This window comes from Rhinolophus sinicus, chromosome 3, assembly GCF_057876585.1.
Source record: "Rhinolophus sinicus isolate RSI-liver-muscle chromosome 3, RSI-T2T, whole genome shotgun sequence".
NCBI classification, from domain to species: Eukaryota; Metazoa; Chordata; class Mammalia; order Chiroptera; family Rhinolophidae; genus Rhinolophus; species Rhinolophus sinicus.
Genome location: NC_142503.1, coordinates 86695816 through 86716749, shown reverse-complemented (window position 1 = coordinate 86716749; position 20934 = coordinate 86695816). Strand labels below are relative to the sequence as shown.

Below are 20934 nucleotides of genomic sequence, written 5' to 3'. Positions count from 1 at the left end.
TGAACCAATCTCTGCTAGCTTCAAACTTGTCTTCTGCAACCATCTCATTTCTCTCAGGCTTTGTAGAGTTAAAGAGAGTTAGGGCTTTGCTCTGGATTAGTCTTTGGCTTAAGATAATTTTGTGGCTGTTTGATCTTCTAAAACTCAGCAACAAGGCTGTTTTGCTTTCTTATCGTGTGTTTATTCACTGGAACAGCACTTTGAATTACCCTCAAGAACTTTTCCTTTGAATTCACAACTCGGCTAACTGTTTGACCCAAAAGCCTGCTTTTCCACCTATCTCTTCTTTTGCCATGCCTTCCTCACTAAGCTTAATCATTTTTAGCTTTTTATTTAAAGTGAGGGACGTGCAACTCTTCATCTCACTTGAACACTTAGAGGCCATTGTAGGGTTATTAATTGGCCTGATTTCAATATTGTTGTGTGTCAGGGAATAGGGACAGAGAGGAACAGAGATGGGGAAACAGCCAGTCGGTGGAGCAGTCAGAACACACACAACACTTATCAGTTAAGTTTGCTTTCTCATATGGGTGAGGTTTGTGTCACCCTAAAACAATCATAACAATCATCAAAGAGCAATGATCACAGATGACCATAAAAATACAATAATAATAAAAATTTTGAAATATTGTGAGAATTACCAAATTGTTACATGAAGTGAGGAAATGCTGTTGGAAAAATGGTGTCGATAGACATGCTCGATGCAGTGTTACCACAAACCTTCAATTTGTAAAAAATACTATATTTTTGAAGTTCAATAAGGGGATGTGCAATAAAACAGGGTATGTCTGTACTCATTTCAAACACTCTTGAGTGTACCATTCTCCTTGGCTGCATCCATAATTCAGTGTTGACGCATAACTTTTGTTGTTGTTTGTTATTTTGGACAGTCTCTAAAAGTGTATATTAAATGAGTTTGGTTTTATCATCTTCTAATTTCACCATTGTTCAATACTAAACTAACATATGAAGGCGTATATTGTTTACTAAAACAGTAACATAGTGTAGGGATTGACATTCAACACAGTCTTATATTATTCATTGAACAACACCTGGCTTTGTTATCATATAACTGCTTCGTGAGCACTGATTTCAGTGCACATTTCATAATTTACATCACGACTTATAATAACATTGTTAGTTAAAAAAAAGTCTTCTTCCATAGTATGGACTTTTGGTAATATTTAAAAAATTGTTTGCCACGTACTTCTTCCCTATATTTACCACACTTATACCAAGAGCTCTTGTTTTGAGTTAAAGGCACTTGAAAAACAGCAAATAAAAGAAAAATACTCCACACTCTTCTTAAAAGCAAGAGCTGCAATTCCTGTATGAAAGATCTCTTCCTTACACCAAAATGCAAGTAACATTCTTATCAGGGATGAGATGCTGACACTGAGAGAATGAACATTAATGGTTCCATCCAACTGTGAGATATCTAGCAGTATGGTTTTCAACATTTTAAGCAAGTGATAGTATGTGACATACCACAGTCATTTAAGGTAGGAATCTTGCCAGTATTCCAATCTGCTTTCTTTCAGAGGAGGATCTTTTTCATTTCATTTGTAGGTGGCTTTGCTTTTTCATATTCTTATAGGCAGCACAACTTCGGATGGTATCCCTATAGTTTTGATTGCTTTTCTCTTCCTTTAGTGACAGAAGCCATACATTTCACATTATAAAACTATTTTTAGGATTTGTTATGTAAAAATTCAGTTGTTGACTAGAAAGTTTACTATGTTGTGCTAGGAAAATTTGGGGGAAAGCCTACATGATTTCATTCCTTCAAATAGGGCTTAAGGTGCTAAGTACTAGTTGCTTATGAGAGTAGTGAGCAATACAATCCTTGGAGAAGTTTTATATATATATAAAACTACATTTTTTATCATGAACCCATTAGCTAAAAAGTAAAATAAACTAGAGCTGGAACCATTGGTGCCATTTCCCTTTGCAGTTACTCCCACACTGTGGTTTTTTTAGGTTCTTCTGAGTAAGACTCTCTATGGTAACATGGCCCAGCTTTTCCCAGAATGGTTGAGGGGAGCTCCCAAACCTCTGTTTTAATTAAAATGAAGCAGCAGTATTGCTGTTCCAACGTGGCCCTGTAGGAGTTTAGAACATGCTGCCCCCAAATATGCTGCTCTGGCATATTGACTGTTTTGAGTTAAAGGCACTTAAAAAACAGCAAATAAAAGAAAAATACTCCACACTCCCCGCTTCTTAAAAGCAAGAGATGAAATTCCTATATGAAAGATCTCTTCCTTACACCAAAATGCAAGTAACATTCTTATCATCAGGGACGAGATGCTGACACTGAGAGAATTCTATACAGTCAGACCTTGTTAAAATCATTCTTATCTTCCTTAAGCCTCTCCACATAGTTTAGTCACTTTTCCACAACTCCCTCTCTTTGTTCAATCTAATATAAAAGCAAATAGGTTTTGCTATTTCTTTAGGTCTTTATTTCTTATGAGGGCTCCTGTGTCAAGTAAAACTTGTATTAAATACATTTATATGCTTTTCTCCTGTTGTCTGGCTGAGGTCAATTTAATTCTTAGCCTCAGCCAAAATGACGTAAAGGTTTTTCTCTCCCACAGCCCCAATTTTATTGTGGGAAGATTGTGTACAAATGTACAAAAATGTCATAAACCCTGGATTGAGTACTTGAGTTAGTTCAAAATCCAGTTTGATTATTTACTGTTAATTTGAATGTCTCATCTCTTTATATTTACAATGACTGTGATCATACTTATCTCAGTGGGTAGTTATAAGCATCAATTATGAAATAAATTTCACCCCACTCTTGCCCCACACATGCTCTAAGAAGCTTGGTTTGCTGAAAAGAGCTAAGCTGACATGGACTTGTAATTCATCCTGTGAATATATTTATTTGTCTTTATTTTACCAAGAATTCCGTGAGAAAGCTGCAAAAATAAATACCACATGACATTTAATTTAGGTTTATGACACTAATGTTACCAATGTAAGGATGAGATTGCTTAAATAAATTGAAGTTAGAGCAATAACAAAGTTTTCAGCTGACAGGGACATGTTGATTTAAGAAGGCAGCATGTTTTTAGCTGGAGAGGACATTAGAGAATGTAGTATTTAACTCACTTATGTTACAAATAAAGAAACTGAGGCCAGGAATGTTTATTGACTTGTATTTTAGTGTCATTCCACAAGTCAGTGGGAGGCCAGTCCTAACATAGTCTCTCTTGGGTGCCAGTTTAACTCAGTGTCCTTCAGTTGTGACTGTTATGGAAGGCCTGTCTAGGGAAAAAGTTAGAGATGCTTAACTGGAAAAAAGTTAAAGAGATGCTGTAACTTGTAGTCTCTTTGAAAGATAAATCAAAATTGCCACTTGAATAATGAAATATGCTTTTGAATTTAGTAAAAATCTATTTCATTTTCATTTAGTTATCACTTTTTTGTGGAAGAGACATTTAATTCTTTTTTCTTATTTATTTATTTAATTTTTTTTAGCGGTTGCAATAGGTTTTATTTATTTATTTATTTATTTATTTATTTATTTATTTATTTGGAAGGCATGTGATTTTCATTTATCGTTGCAGAGGTTTGTAAACTTGCCAGCTAATTTTGATTAGAATATTATGAAAATCAGTTTGCATTCTTTTTTTGACATTCAATATTATTTTATATTAATTTCAGGTGTACAGCATAATGGCTAAACATTTATGTAATTTAAGAAATGATCTCTCTGACTATTCTGGTACCCAGCTGGCACTATACATAGTTATTACCACATTATTGACTTTATTCCCTGTGCTTTACTTTACATCCTCATGACTATTTTGTAGCTACCAATCTGTACTTCTTAATTCCTTCACCTTTTCACCCTGTCCCACAACCTCTCTCATTTATCACCTTACCAAACCTAGTACCCATCTGATGCCATATATAGTTATTACAATATTATTGACTATATTCCTATGCTATACCCTACATCCCCATAATTACTTTGTAATAACCAATTTGTACTTAATCCTGTCCCCTTTTTTCACTCACTCCCCCTAACCCCCTCGTATCTGGCAATCATCAAAATGTTTTCTGTATCTATGAGTTTGTTTCTGTTTTATTTGTTTATTTTGTTCTTTAGATTCCACATGTAAGCAAACTCACATTGCATCTGTCTTTCTTTGTCTGACACTCCATTCAGCACAACACCCTCCAGGTCCACCCATGGCACCATAGATGGCAGGAACACATTTCCTTCCATGGCCGTGTAATATTCCATTGTGTATATGTACCACTTCCTCTTTATCCATTCATCCATCAATGGATACCCAGGATGCCTCCATGTGTTGGCCATTGTAAACAATGCTGCAGTGAACATATGGATGCACGTGTCCCCTCTAAGTATCATATTGAGTTTCTTCAGATAAATACTCAGAAGTGGGATTACTGGGTCTTTCTTTCTTATTTTAAAGTCTATTTTGTCTGGTATAAGGATTGCTACCCCAGTTTTTATTTTTTTAGTTTTTCATTTCCATTTTCATGAAATATATTTTTCCATCCCTTTACTTTGCATCTGTTTGTGTCTTTCAATCTGAAGTGAGTCTCTTGTAGGCAGCATATGTGAGGGTTGTGTTTCTTATACATTCATCTGTCCTAAGTCTTTTGATTGGAGAATTTAATCCATTTACATTTCAGGTAATTGTCAGTAGATATGTAGCTATTGCCCTTTTATTATTCATAGTTTGATATTTTTTTTCCATGTTGAAGAAGTCTCTCTAACATTCCTTGTAATACTGGTTTGGTGGTGATGAACTCCTTTAGCTTTTTCTTGTCTGGGAAGCCCTTTATCTGTCCTTTGATTTTAAATGATAGCTTTGCTCTCATTTAAGAGTACCCTTGGTTGTAGGTCCTTGCTTTTCCTCACTTTAAATATTTTGTGTCTATCTCTTCTGGCCTGCGAAGTTTCTGTTGAGAAATCAGCTGACAATCTTCTGAGAACTCCCTTGTAAGTTACAAGTTGCCTTTCTCTTGCTGCTTTTAGGATTCTCTCTTTGTTTCTAACCTTTGCCATTTTAATAGGTGTCTTGGTGTGGGCCTGTTTGGGTTCATCTTGTTTGAGAATCTCTGTGCTTCCTAGACTTGTATGTCTATTTCCTTCACCAAGTTAGAAAACTTTTCAGTCATTATTTCTTCAAATAGGTTTTCAATTCCTTACTCACTCTCCTTCTGACACCCTGTGATGCAAATGTTAGTACACTTGATGTTGGTCTTGAGGTCTCTTAAACTGTCCTCATTTCTTAAAAAAATTATTTTTTCTTTTTGCTGTTCCAATTGGGTGTTTTCTGCTACCTTGTCTTCCAAATGACTGATTTGTTTCTCCTTCATCTAGTCCACTAATGATTTCTTCTGGTGCATTCTTCATTTCAGTTATTGTATTTTTCACTTCTGACTGGTTCTCCTTTATGGTTTCCATGTCCTTTTTTTATGCTTGCTATCTCTTAGCTGAACTTCTCACTAAGTTCCTTGAGCATCCTTATAACCATTGTTTTGAACTCTGTATCTTGTAGGTTGGTTATGTCCATTTAATTTAGTTATTTTTCTGGAGTTTTCTCCTGTTCTTTCATTTGGGATGTATTTCTTTGTTTTGTCATTTTGGCTGCTTCTCTGTGTTTGTTTCTATGTATTAGGTAGATCTGCTACATCTCCCAGTCTTGGCTGGGTAGCCTTATGTAGTAGGTGCCCTGTCGGGTCCAGTGGCACAGTCTCCCTGGTCACCTGCTCCAGGTGGTCCAGGAGTGTCCTTAGTTGTGGTTTGTGTGTGTCTTCCTGTTCATGTGTCCTCCTGTTATAGTTGAGCCTTGATTGCTATTGACACATTAGTGGAATTGACCCTCAGGCTTACTGGCTGTGGGCTTTGACCACATCCACAGCTTACAGGCTTCTGTGGGGGGAGGGGGTTTTACCCCATGGATTTGAATTTGCCCCAGGTGGCTCTGCTTCCTATTGAGACCGCCCTTTGAGTGTGCTGCTTGTGGGGCTAGTTGGGTGGTGCTCTGTTATGGTCTGAAGCCAACCTCCAAGTATATTGGTTTTGGGGCCTTATCCAAGGGACTCTGGTATAGGCCCAGATCATCCACTGCCTGTGACAAGCTGAGGACTATCTAGTAGGAGCTACAAAGCAATCCATGGTTGTTTGCTTCCTGTGCTAAACCTGTAGGCATCTGGGAGAGGCCATGCTGCAAACTGAGGATGGCTACCACCAGTACTATGGCCTGGGTTAGGTCAGCAAATACCCAGGACACCCCAAGGCCTGCTGTACCTGTCAGCTCCTGTAAGGTTCATCCACTGCTAAATCTTCATGTGGTACTAGAGTTGGGTGAGACAGGGCCTCAGGGAGTCACTAGAATGGGAAGAGTTTTGTTCACCATGTTAATACAGATTATGTTTTAGTGCCAGTTCTGAGCCTAGAGCAACTCAGCAAATGTCTCAGAGCCCACCGAGGCCAGCAGTCACCTGCGTGGGGCCCATGGACTCTGATAGTTTTCCAAGAAAGAGTGCAATGAGGGTGGAGAAAATGTCTCCAGCATTGTGGGAATTGGGTGGGGCAGCATCCTGGGGAGTCAGCACGGTGGAGCAGGGGAGCTCACCATGATAATTCAGATTCAGATTTGGGTATGGGTGGAGGGCTCCACACAGGAAAGATGGCACCCACCTGTGACCTGCATGGGAGCAGGACACTACACAGAGAAAATGGCAACTTTCTTCTAGCTCTCTGCCCCAAAGCCACACTCCTCAGTCTGCCCCCTGTATGCCTCTGATGCCCTCTGGTACTGTCCTTCCACCAAAGCCTAGGATGAGTGCCTGTGAGTGAGTGAGTCTGTGTGTGGGCCATTTAAGGGGGTTCCTGCAGCCTCCTATCCCAACCTGATGGTCAGAATCCCCACTGTTTTTCACACCCAGCTGTTGTGGGGGATCCTCTTCCCAGCACCAGTACTCTGAACTGGTGAGCCTGATATGGGGCTGGGATCCCTCACTTCTCTGGGGGGAAACCACCGTAGCCGAGATATCCCTCCTGATGCTCAACTGTGACATGGAAGTTCTATTCCAGCCCATTTCTCATCTCTGCCCCTCTTACCAGTCTCAACGTGGCCTCTTCTTTATATCCTTAGTTATAAAATCTTTGTTCAGCTGGATTTCAGATGGTTCTCCAGGTTAATTGTTCTATAATTTAGTTGTAATTTTAATGTGTTCACAAAAGGAAGCAGGCAGTGTTTATCTACTCCACCAGCTTGGATCTCCTTCTGAGACATTTGTTATCACATATTTACCTGCTCTCCCACACTTTCCAGCCATTGCACATGGGAAGTACCAAATGATTGGTTTGGCCAATAGATTCGGGCAGTGACATGTATCACCTCTAGGCAGAGGCATTAAAAAGCCCCACAGAGAGCCTTCCAGCTTACTTCCTCTCTGTGGAGATCTAGAAGGCACATGAAGCTTCATGATGTAAACAGACTTTCATACTGCTTGGTATGTGCTTCCCCAGAGGGCCATGTGACTCGTGCAGATTTTGCAGAAGTGAGAAATAATCCACTGAAATTTTAGGATTTGGGTATTACTGCAATCCCTACTCTAATCTGACCTATGCAATTTTATTTCATTTTTATTATTATAGAAAGTTATATTAATTCAGTAAAGAAAAAAAAAAAACAACAACCACAACCCCACCATTAAGAAACCATCACTTGAAAAATTTTGGTGAATTTTTGGCCATAAACACATATTCAATATAGCATATTGAATATAATATTGGTATATTATATACATATAATATTAAACAGATAATATGAAATATCACACAAAATATGCATGTTATATAACAAGAATTATGATATTAACATTGATTTATCATAAATGTTAACTAAAAGCCTTACATGAATTATCTCAATTGAAATCTTACAAATGCCCTATAAATTTGGAATTTTCTCAACCCCATTTTATAGATGAGGAAACTGAATTTCAGAAAGGTTAAAGTAACATCCTAAAGGTTACATAACCAGTAAATGATACAACCAAACTGGAATTTATGAATCTAACTCTAAACTGGGGTTTTAGCTACAAAACTATATTGCTTTCAAACTAGGATCATATTATACATATAATTTCAGTCTGATTGGTTTATTTAAACTACATATCATAAATGTTTCTAATGGTAATTTATTCTCTTTTTAAATTGTCTGTTACTGCTATATTATTAAATAATTAATTGGTCACTCTTCTATTATTGGATTCTTGGATTCTTTTTTTGTGTGTATCATCATCAACAATAAAGCTACATATTTGAAACTAAATCTTTGCATACATATATGATTGTTTTCTTAGGATAAATTCTGATATGTTAGATTTGAGAAACATGTTTTTATGATTTTCTTTAAATTATTGCCAAATACGTTGCACAAAATTTCTTATCAATTCAAATTCCATCTGTCCCATATAGGAGTGCATGTTTCCCCAAAACCTCACCAACACATTAGCTTTTTTAATTTTGCATTTTTAAATTATTTTCTGAAGTTGAATATTTTTCTAATACTAATAAGCTTTTATATTCCTTTCTTAATTTCATATATATATATATATATACGTTCTTCACCCACTTTTTAGTTTAGAGGTTAAGATATATTCTGAAAAGAATTATTCATGTCATGCTATTATGGCAAGCCCTACCAGGACAAAATAGCCTTTGAAGCTACAATATGTATCAAGTTTCTTACGGTTATATAAACCACTTAGCTCTTGAATTTGTGGAATTTTAATGTTTTAATTTATATTTGTGGAAATTGCAAAAAAAGACTGTCTGTTTTACAGAGCTTTATGCTTGAAGCACTCTCTAGTTTTATGACCTTGACCAAAAAAATTGTGTCTCCTCTAATTCAGGGTTTGCTATGATTATAAAACACAGGTGATACCTTCATGAAGTACCTTGAAGGGCTATTTAGAGCAACAGTAGAGATAACACCTCTACAACCAGTTTTACAGTTTGGACAGTATGACTATAAATTTTAAGCTATGCTTTCCATGTAATATATTTTTCTTAGTTATAAAAAAGTCTAAATAATTTAGTGAAAGTGGACAATTTGGGGTGGATGAAGGATATAAACAAACACCAAACGTCTGGGAGAACACTGGGTAGAAAAGTAACACGTATAATATTTAAATTTATGTAAGATTTACTTTTTCCTCAATTGTATTGTCATTTTTATTGCACTCTTCCATGTTAAGTCTGTATATTTGCACACACACTCTCTCTCTCACACACACGCGCGTACTCAGAAAGAATAACTGTAATTCAGTAGTACCAAAAATGTCCTCTCTTTTTGGCAAAAACAAAAGACATTTTTTTGCTATGATTATGCTAAAAAGCTAGAGCTTTAAAATCAAACATGCCATTTTAAGTAACTATAAAATTATGTGAAAGGATGTAGGCAGCTAGACTTATAATTTTGGCAACGACGACAATTTGCGCCGATTAACTGTAAATGTCAGGTATTACATGGCCTCACATATTGTACTAAATGTATACTTGGCTTTTAGAACACTTCTATCTAAACAAAGGCATATTTTAGTATGTCAGAGGAAGAGTTTTTCTTTCTTATTTTTCAGCTTTATTGAGATCTAATTGAGACATGACGTATAAGTTTAAGGTGTGCAATGTGATGATTTGATACACTTTTATACTGTGACATAATTACAGTAAGATTGGTTAACGCCTCTATCACTTCACATAATTATCATTTTATTTTTGAGGTGAGAACATTTAAGATACACTCTATTAGCATCTAGCAAATATTTAATACAGTATTAACCATAGTCACCATGCTGCATATTATATCTGTAGATGTAGAACTTACTCATAACTGGAAGTTTGTACCCTTATGACCAGCATCTCTCCATTTATCTCATCCTGCATCCCTGGTAACCGCCGTTCTGCTCTCTGTTTCTATGAGTTCAGCCTTGTAGATTCCACACATAAGTGATATCATACAGTATTTCTTTCTATAACTGACTTCTTTTACTTAGCGTAATATTCTTGAGGTCCATCCATGTTGCAAATGGCATGATTTCCTTCTTTCTCATGGATGAATAGTATTCCATTGTGTGTATGTGTGTGTGTGTGTGGCCAAGATATAGAAGTAGCCTTTTTGTCCATCTGCAGATGAATGGGTAAGAATAACAGTAATAAAATCTATATCTCAACATACATAGCATTATACAGTATACATAAGAGTATTGTGAACCTTTGGAAGATTATTGTGTCATGTTTCCTTGGTTTTTCATGTTCCTTGAAGTCTTGCATCGCAGTCTTCATATTTAAAGCAGCAGTCACCTTCTCCAGTCCTGACTGACTGCCTTTGGGAGAGAATACGCTCAGGATTCTGAGGCTTTCTCAGACCTTTCTCTGTGCCTGTTCCACATTACTTACTCCCGTTCCTGATAAAATTCTTAAGTTTTTATGCCTTCCCTCAATCCTATAACTCACTAGGCTGGGTGCTGACAGCTTCCTTTTTGCTTTTCCAAGGGTGGAGCTAAAACTGAAGTTTGTGGTTTCTCTCTGGCTTGCAGATTTGGGCTGATATTTGTGTGCTCACTAGCCATCTGCCAAATATTGCTCTTGCTGCTCTTGAGAGGGCAGAGAGCCAGCCACAGGGTCGGGGTGTTTGTGCCTGAGGTACGCAGATGGCTAGGATGCCTGTGGGCCAGTCGGGATGTGTGTGTGTGAGGTGTCGCCAGCAGCTTAGGGGCAGACTTCTTGAAGGAGCCCTCGATGCAGTTAGTAAGATCTGCATTCCTTGAATGTGCTCTGAGGGTCTTATCTGCTGTTCTGTTAGGCTCTTTCTGATCCTTGGTCAGGCAGCTCATGACTCTGTACTCTGGATGGGGCAAGAGAGAAATAGGCCTCTTTGCCAGTGTTCTGCACAGCAAGGGAGCTGGGCACTCACTCACATGCTCTCGCTTTCTTCTGCGGGAGAAATCACAGGCTGAGAAGATCGCTCTTGGCACTGAACTGTGCCACCTTGAGGATGATGTGGGTAAAGTCAAGCTGTTCCTCTTACCCTCACCAGTGTACCCAAACTCATACTCTTCTGCTCCTGTGCTGTGCAAGAACTTCCCCACTGAAAACCTGGTCTGTCTTTTGCAAAGGTTCCTTTGTCTGTGGGTGATTATCTAAAATAGTGTTCTACAATGGCTCCCAGACTATTGCTGAGAAGGGTTGGACCTGGACCATAAGCCACTGCGTGATCCACAGCTAGTTCCAAGGTCTGTATGTCTATTTCCCAACACATGGGTGGGTAAAACCACTCCCAGTTCCTTTGGTGTGTGGTGCTTGTATCCCATAGCCCCACAGATGCCCTTTTCTTTGTGGATGGATGCCAAATATTTGCTGAGGTGGGGACACAAATGAGGGACATATTATTCAGCCATGTTGCAGAGGTCACTCCGAAAAGTTATTCTTGACTACAATTTCAGAGTGATCCTGAAAGTCAGTTTTATAAGGAAAACATATTTCAGTGGCCAGTTAGCTTAAAATTAAGTTTGGCTGAACACATCATTGGTGTACACATACTGTGGCCAAAACACATTTGGCTATTTTCCTGGTGTATTAAGTCTTATCAATTTAAACGCCCTCTAATTAAGTTTGATTTCAAAGAAAGAAGAAAGGTGAACTTTTGAGATTATAATTTAGACAAGGCCTTGAAATCATACTAGCCATCTAGTATATAGCATTTTTATAAATGTTATTCCTTTATTATTGTTGCCCTAAAGTAATGTCATTTTTAAATGCAGTGGTACCTCGGTTTTCGAACGTAGTCCGTTCCGGAAGACCGAATTCTGAAACATTTGAAAACCAAGGCACAGTTTCCCCATAGAAAGTAATGCAAAATGGATTAATCCATTCCAGACCTTTAAAATCAACCCCTAAAACTGCAAATTTAGCATTAATTTTACTGTCTAATGATACCATAGATCCATAAAATTTACGGCGTTCGTAAACCAAAATGTTTGTCAACCGAGACATTCAAAAACCGAGGTTCCACTGTAATATCACAAAAATAGGTTCTAGTTAGGATAAAACTTGTATGATATCCCATTCTATGAAATGTCTACATTAAACTTGTAACTGTCAATTCCATATTTTTTGGTATATTTTCACTTAGAATTGCCCTTGTTTGTGAGTATAAGGAGTATTTTTAGAATGGTTCTGGCCATAAGCAAAACACTCTCTAAAGAGTTACTGTAGATTTAGCTATAACTTCTCAAAGAAAACTTAAAATTAAAATACAAACATTAAGCCTTGGTTACATTGCATGCTTTCAGAGAAATCAAAGCTATAATTTCCCAAGACTACATATCAATTCAAGTTAACATGTTATGGGACATTTAAATTAGTAACTTTTTTTTGGGAGAAATGTAATGGATTTTATTTGAGATGAATGCAATCTCCAAGACAAACAGATCGTGCTACTGATGTACTGATGTTTTGAAGAGCTAAGATCCTGTAATTAGTGGAAGTAGGGTTCAGTGAAAAATGTCAGAAAGTCAGAACTCACAGAAAGAAGAGAGAGAGATTTCCATAACAGATATATTTAGGTAAATTACCTGTTGTAAAAACCTGAAAAACAAGAATCTGAAAACAGGAAAAAAATGGGAAATAGGAAAAGCAAAATGAAGAGAAAAGACCACAGTATACACATATCAACAACTGAAAGGGGATGATGGTAGAGATTGAGGAACATGAGCTGAGCTTTTTGGCTAGTATTTTAATGAATTTTTATGGATTGTCAAATATGCATTAGTTTAGGGGACCTGTTTAGCTGACAAAGTGAAGGTCATGTTTTCTTCTTCTAGTCTAGTGAGTAAGACACAAATAAATAAAATTCACAGTGATAAGAGCTGTCATAGAAATACCTACCAATGGCAACAGAAGCACAGAGAAGGCACACCTAGCTCAGTCAAGAGAGTTATAAAGTTAGAAAGCCTCTTCCTTCATATTGATGAAAGCTGAGGGGAATATTAGAGAACCAGGAGAATGTGATTAATTGAACAATAATGTGAAAGCTATTTCAGGGAAATTGGGAAAGTATGGGCAGAGCCAAGAAAGGAACATGTACAGAAAGAAACTTCAGGGGTCTACAAATATGTCAGCATTCTGATAGCACACACACACACACACACACACACACACACACAGAAACAAATATATATATATGAATGCGGTGGGAAGAGAAGATGATGAAAGATATATTTCACGATAGACTTTATCCTGAAGCTAATAGAAAGACTTGGAATGATTTAAGGGAATAATGTGATCTGATTTATACTTTAGAAAAATCACTTTTGTGGCAGTGTAGGTAATACATTGTGGAGGGAAGAAAGGAAGACTAGAAGAAAAGATAAATAGGAAATCCTGGTAAGAAAAGATGAGGGTCTAACATAAGGCAAAGGCAGAGATAGTAGAGAGGGAAAATAAATTATTAAGTGTATCAAAGGTATAACTGACAAAATGTTGAAAAGGAGTGAATGTAGGGAAAGTGAAAAATCTATAATGACCTTTGGGCATCTTGGGAAACTGGCAGTATTTTGATATAAGTCTCCAAGATAGAGAATGAGATTTGTGAGTTGTAGAGGGTTCATGTTACATTGTTTTTGCCAAGTTATGCTTGAACTACCCAAGTAGTGTTTTCTAGGCCACGGTTATATGGGCCAACACCTTGAGTAAGATGCTAAGCTGGAGATGTAGATAATTATCATGGCTGTATGTCACCCAGTGCATTGAATGAAAGAACACTAAAGATGGAATAATTACAACGCAGAAACAGATAAAAGAAAAGGATGACATGGGTCTCAATAAGTAGCCAGAGAAGTTTGAGGAGAACGAGATAGAGTGACACTGTTGGAAAATAAGAGAGGTAAACTTCCAGCAGAGGAAGATCAACATTTACAAATATTACAAATAAAGACTAAGGGTGTATTGGGCTTTACAGATAAGAGATCAGGGTGACCAGCCGGAGAATGTTGTCAATGGAAAGGTGGGGTCAATAGCAAGATTTTAGTCCTTAATGAATGAATACAAGTGAGAAAATTGGATCAGCAGGGTGGTTACATTCAGTACTCTTAGATATCAATGGAAGAAACTAGAGGAAGCCTAGAGGTTAAAAGCGAATTTTTTTCTTTCTTAAGATGGTATATGCTGAAACATGTTTATAGACTAATGGGGATAAAAGGCAATCTCGAGAAAGAAAAAAATGAAGGGGAAAGGATAATTGAAAGAGTGAGATAACTATAGAAGTGGAATAAAATGGGATCCATAGGAGTTTGAGAAAGTACTATGAACCAGAGATAACTCTTCTCTGAGGTATACAAGAATGAATTTGAATGCAGTTACATTAACATTACAGGGGTGGGGGTGAGGGGGGCATAGTAGGAGGTTGAAGTAGTTCTCTGTTCAGGAAATTGATAAAATGCAAAATCACGTTGCAGTCAAAAAGAAGCACTGTCCTGGGCAGAAAAAGTCACTATTTCTTAATGAGATGAAAGAGAGAGGAACTTAACCTCTCTGTTGAATGGAAATAGAACTGACAAGAATATTCTCCCCCAAGATTAGAGCCTGGCCTGAAACTTCAAAATGAATAACCAAGATTATTGTCTCATAAGTATAATAGATGCCACTTACATAGCTCTTCCTATATGTCAGATACTCTACTAAATGCTTTGTCAAAACTGGTTTTGTTTTAATCTTCTTAACAGCCCTATTTAATAGGTATTATCTTTTTCTCTGATGAGGAAAATTGAGTCTCATTAAAGTTAACAGACTTCCCAAATAGACACATGTACGAAGTAGTATCAAAATCAACATTTCAAAACAGCCTCTGTGTCTCCAAAGCCTACACCTTTGAAATATATTCTGTTTTATTCTATATTCTATTTGAACTATATTCTATTTTATTATAGGACTGCAGAGTACTATAAACTTTGGCCAAGCTAATTGGGTAATATGATAGTATCTATTTTAACTTCAAATTCATATAATTTCTAAAATGTTTTCATACTTCAGTAACAATTACCTGTCACCTTGAGTATGATAAACAGGTTGAGGGAAGAAGACTCAGTAGAGAAAAAAATGTGGGAATCAAGAATTTAAACTTTAATAGAGAAATCTCTCCTTTTTAAAAACCTGAGAGAAGTCAGTGGAATAAATCCTGAGCCCAGAGGACTTTCTGTTTGGCTGTTGCCCTTGCAGACTTCTCCAGTTTCTTAATGGGTCCCTTTACTTGGAAATCTCACAATTCTGAGTTCTTTTCCCAGTCACATTCTCCTTATAATTTTCAAATTACTTCATTTGGCTCAACGTTACCTGTAGTTTTTCCTTTCTGATTTACTTTGCAAATAGAGAGTGATGTTCTCCAGTGTGTCACCCAAGAGACATCTTGCAGTGACATAAAATTTGTGTATACGTAGAATATGTGATAGATTAAAAATAAAGAAATAATAATACACATACCCACATACTCATATATGTGCTACTGCATGAGAGACTAGTCTCAGTGTTCAAGTAATTGAAATACTTGTAAGATTCGATGAGCAAAATCACCAAATTACCTTAGAATGTGAATTCCTGAATGATCTTTGCAAGCAGATTTAGTTAACATTTTCTCTTAATGGAAGAAAGAATTAGTAAGTGTATGGCTGTTAATAGTCTTAATACTTTTTAACCTTTGAATGAAAAGGGTTTCTGATATTAATTCCCCTTAAGAAATTTAGCCTCAAGAAGAAACCCCAACCATAAACTATTTTTAAAAGTAAAACACGGAGATAGTTGAATCTTGATCAGAACTATTACAGAGCCCATAATTTTTCTCCCTTTTCATGACACAACAGCAAATAAGGTCAAATCTCCGCATCTCACCTTTCAATCCAGAGGCTTCATACACAACACGATTATTTTAACCATGGCTTTAAAAACCACAGTCAAAATGACAAATGCTTGCATTATTTGACCATGTTCGTAAGTGATTTGGACATTCCTCGTTAGGACTGGGAGGCCACCATGTGTTGCAGGCACTGTTTGTGAATCTGTCCCCCTGATTAGTTTGTGTTCTCTGTAATAACCCTGATAGCACGGAACATATGTTGTGGGCAAAAGCTGTCAAGCAAAAAAACAGAGTTAATCCCATCTATCTTTGTCACCTTTAATACGCACACTTACTCAGTTACTGAATAAGGTGGTGAAAGATCTGGATTATTATACTTTCAGTATTTTCACATGTAATAAAAATAGTCTGATGAATTTGAAACGACTAGAAGGAAATCATAAAAAATGACCACTCATTTTACTCAATTTAAATTCATAGCCTAGAACACTATGGTTAATAATTAGCTGCAGCTAATGAAACAAGGCACATGTAATTGACAAGACTGTACCAGAGAGGCTCACTCTATCATTTTCAGATACAGTACACTGCATATGCCAGTATTTTATAAAAAGAAAGCTTGAACTAGGCAGAATCTACATAAGTAAAGGGAACAGATTCTTCCATTTTAGAAACACATGGTAGCTTTATCGACTCTTTATGTGATTTTTAAATGTGCCTGACGTTTTTATTAATGTGTTTAAATAAATGTTTACCTAAGCAAGATCATTTTCCAGTACGTTTTGCTAAAAGTTCTCCATTAACCACGTGTTTTACTTTTGGATTTTACAATCTGACAAATAAAAAATTCCAGAATAGCATGTTGTGCACACAGGTTTACTCAAGCACAACTGCTATAATCACCTGGGGCTGCCGAGTTCTCAGTACAGCTGGTTTGTTGTAAATCAATTACAGTCATTTCCTAAGGATTATGAATCACACTCTAAGAATGTGCTCTTATGTGTCTTAATTTGACGTTGGTAAAATTCCGCTGGATTATAGAAACAATGTAGGGTTTTATTATGAGCCTGAGATGAATCTTATTAAGGGCTAGGATATTTATTATTCAAGTCACGTCCACACTTCATTAGAAGCTGTATTATGAATAACTTACTCATACTCAACACTGATTTTATAACATCTGAAACCAAACATCAATACCAAGCACAACATGGGAGAAATAAATTTGTCCAATCCTTAGGTTACCCTGCAGAAACAAAACTATGTGAAAAGTAGATAAATTATTTAAAAAATGAGCTGAGATACTAATGCCACAGCACTCAACCTCATAAAACATAACTCTGTTAATTGTGTTGATTTCCTTGAAGACATATTTTAAAATATCAAATCTGTCTCGGATATGGTATACTAAGAAAACATGGGGATAATAATAAAATGTGGCTGTTACTATTTTGGAAAGTATGAAAATGATCGCACAGATATTTTCCCCCCAGTCTGTATTGCAGCACTTTAAGTAAACAGGGAAAAAGACAAACTAAAAATGGATAGATTACAAAGAAATACTGGCACAGTATACAGTATGTACAAAAAGATAAGGAAACTTACGTTCAGAGCAACCCTGGAGAACCTTTTGCTTTTACAATCTGACAAGGCTCTGAGAGGCAGAGTGTGGAACCAGGAAATTACAGAGTACTGAGGGTCAGCAGTCCTCACCGAGTTAAGCACCAGTATTTACAAAGAATCTTTGTTCCCCCCCTTTTTACTTTCTATTGTCTTTTTGTAGCAAGGAATGTGTGAAAAGGATGCTAGCTAAAGCAAATGGAAAGCTCTTCTAGCTAGCATTCTTGGCCCGAATTTCTTATCAGACTGTCTTCATAAAGATGTTATTACTGTTTAGTGGGAATTTTAATTGCATATCTTACTCCAGTGCAAGATGCAGGCAGAATAATTCTCATTCAGGCTCATTATTTTTAACCCATTATCTCATCACTATCAATCAATATTTGTCTTAAGCTTTCTGTTTTTTAAAAGGACATCTTTTAAAAATAACTGCAGAAATAGATTATTTAATATAGACTTCATGATTACAGTGAATGAATGCTACCACATGCCAAAAGAATTTCATAGGTCACCACATCAAAGGAATCATTTTGACATTATTACATTTATAAATATAAAAATAAAATGCTGTACAATAAGATTTTCATTCTAAGTGTGAAAAATAATATATTTAAATCAAATGCTGCCTCTTTAAATGATTTTTAAAGCATTTTAAAAATTACAAGCTCTGTAGATACGTTTGTTTTCTTTTATCTGAGCTAAGCTCTGTTCATACACTGAATGTATTTTAACCTTAACAATGAACAAGTGGTAATGACCTCAAGAGCCTGTTTAATCTACTTTGACCCAAAGATAAAGAGCTTGAGAAACTTGAAATCATGATTTTTCATGATCCGTGGGAAGCCAAGGATAGCAATTGAGCAATTTCATCATCTTTAAAAGCAAGATATACCCACAGAAGCTATTCTCTAAGAATAATTTAGGAACTTTTGTTAGGTCCATTTATTCTTTGGGGTTATTAAGAAATCAATTGGTAAGTAGCCACTGTAGTACAGTAAAATTTTCTTTTACAACATTTTGTTAAATGTCAACATTTATATTAGTCTTCATCATTATGATCTTTTTATTTTAGTATAAAACTGTCAGAGACTTAATTGTCATGGAGCTCAATTTCATTCTTGGATCACAAATTCAAAAAAAATAGTGGTACTAACAGTGAAGACAGGAATACTTAAAAATAGGATATTTTCTGGGTTTTTCAGTAATGCTCAGATGTTTACATCCTGGCCACAACTCCTCAGTGTTCTATAGTCTTGTATATTAAAGACTATGATAAACATGTACTAAATATCAAGGGGATTGCACAGAATATTACAATGAAAAGTTTTATCTTTTCACAGGATTAAAATTGTGCATGTGGAATTAAAGATATTAATGATAAACACTATTGAATAGATTTGATATTGAGTTGATTTGATAAACACTATTGAATTTGTGTTTAGTGAGTGTTACCTATAATTCTTAACTTGCATTGGTGTCTTTTACTAGAAATCTATTCAAACCTATCCTTGGCATTGGGACATAAATCTTTCCATAACTCTAGCTCCTCATTCCCTAAGCCACAATTATTTTTCTTTTCATAATATCATTAACTTCTATTTCTGAATTTTAGTTCTCATTTATATTTTAATATTTATTGCTTATTTTGGTTTATTTTCTTTTATGATTCTCTATGTTGACTTTATAAGTCATGCTTATTATTTTTAGACCATTATTTCATCTCTATCAATCAGTATTTGTCTTAAGCTTTCTGTTTGAGCCCCTCTTGGCTTTTGTTATTTGTGAAGATAACACCATCCTAACCCCACCAACATTTTTTTCTTTTGTATGCTTGCTGTTGTTAAGCCTTCTGTGTGTATTTGTTTTGTTCTGCCTTTTGTTCTTTGTAAATATGAGTACTTTTTCTTTTTGTCATTTTTTTCTTCAAGTATTGTACTTGGGTCCTGGGCTTCTGAGGCTTCATTTATGTTTTGCATTTCAGTTTTCTTGTAGAACAAATGCGTAAAAAATCAGGAATAAACCTCAGTGGCATGCAGAAAGGAAGGCTATAAAGACTACAAAGGTCCACTTCAAACAAAAGTCATGGCTTAAAATGAATTAATTCAAGGACATTTATCATTAAATATTTTCAACCACATCTCTCTGAATTGCTATGTGGTTTTAAAAAATATTGAAATATGATGAACACAGGAAAAATATAAAAACTAAAATAAAAACTATTGCATAATATGTATCAGCTTCAGAAATAATGTTACTGAGGAATGAGCTTTGAGCAATTACTGAAATAGTTGGCTACCTAAGGATATTTTCCATGCACTTGTATTTACTGCCTATTTATGGAAAAATTAATGGTGACATTTTGGCTCGTCCTGTTGTTGTTCATGCAAAAGAGAGCTGGGAGTTTTTCTTTCTCCAAAATCTGTACTTTGTTAATTTGTTTTGAAATCTATAAATGATGTATACAATAAAAATGCTTTTTTAAGAAAAACAAAATGAAAAATAGTAATCTCCCTATGGGTGGTATCCATTTCCTTTAGGCGAACAGCACAAATAGCACACTTCTCTTTTTAGTTCTCTATCTTACCATTTTTGTGTGTTTTACATAATTTATGTATTTTTATATATCATATAGAGTATTATGTATTACATATAAAATTATATGTAATTTGTATATTTGCTCTATATATTGTTTATATATTTACTCTATTTCTTGATTTATCTACTCAAGAAAAACTTCCTGTATTTTCCCCCATTCTTTAATTTCTGACTGGTTTCTATATATAACTTTTACTTTCTTCTAATGGTTTACATTATATTAAGTAATATGCCAATGCTTGATTTATCAACAGTAGCTTGGACTTCCCTGCTATGAAAGATGATAGAATTAGAGTATTTATTCATTATTGAAACTCTCCTCTATTTTTTACATTCATTTTTTGAAAATTTAGTTGATTCTTTTTAAATCATCACGCCTTATAACACTAATTGTGTTTTAAAATAATACTAAATTTCCAAACTTTGTTTAGAAACTTACTTTTACAAGCTGAAAAACAATGCAGTACCATTATAATATCATAGGTATGTCTTATTCACTATGCTTTGAGCCATGTAGAAGGTAAAATAATTCTACACTGTTTCAATTTTGCCAAAGGTATTCTAGTAAGCATTCAGTTCATTGATTATTCCTTCAGTTAATTCCAGCTTTCTTCGCATTTTCTGATTTTTCATTTGCAATCATAATTTATATTCCACGTCATCTTTTATATTAATTTATTTTCATTTGCAGGAATATCTCACTAAGGAATGCAACTGACTCTGCAAAAAAAACCCACACACACACAAAGAAAAACTAATTGTAACTTAACCACTTAAGGAAGTATCTACCTCACACATTAAAAATTGTAGA

At 35.6% G+C, this 20934-nt stretch overlaps 1 long non-coding RNA gene across 2 annotated transcripts in view; it reads right to left on the bottom strand.

Annotated features, from left to right (window-relative positions):
* Positions 1–17630, bottom strand: part of LOC141570666 (uncharacterized) — a 62278-nt gene extending 44648 nt beyond the window's left edge. Inside the window, exon 1 of one of the 2 annotated variants that reach the window (XR_012494957.2) lies at positions 17514–17630. This is a non-coding gene — a long non-coding RNA (uncharacterized LOC141570666). The remainder of the gene's footprint in view (positions 1–17513) is intronic. The other variant, XR_012494956.2, reaches the window with a different exon arrangement.
* Between the last annotated feature and the right edge of the window lie 3304 nt (positions 17631–20934).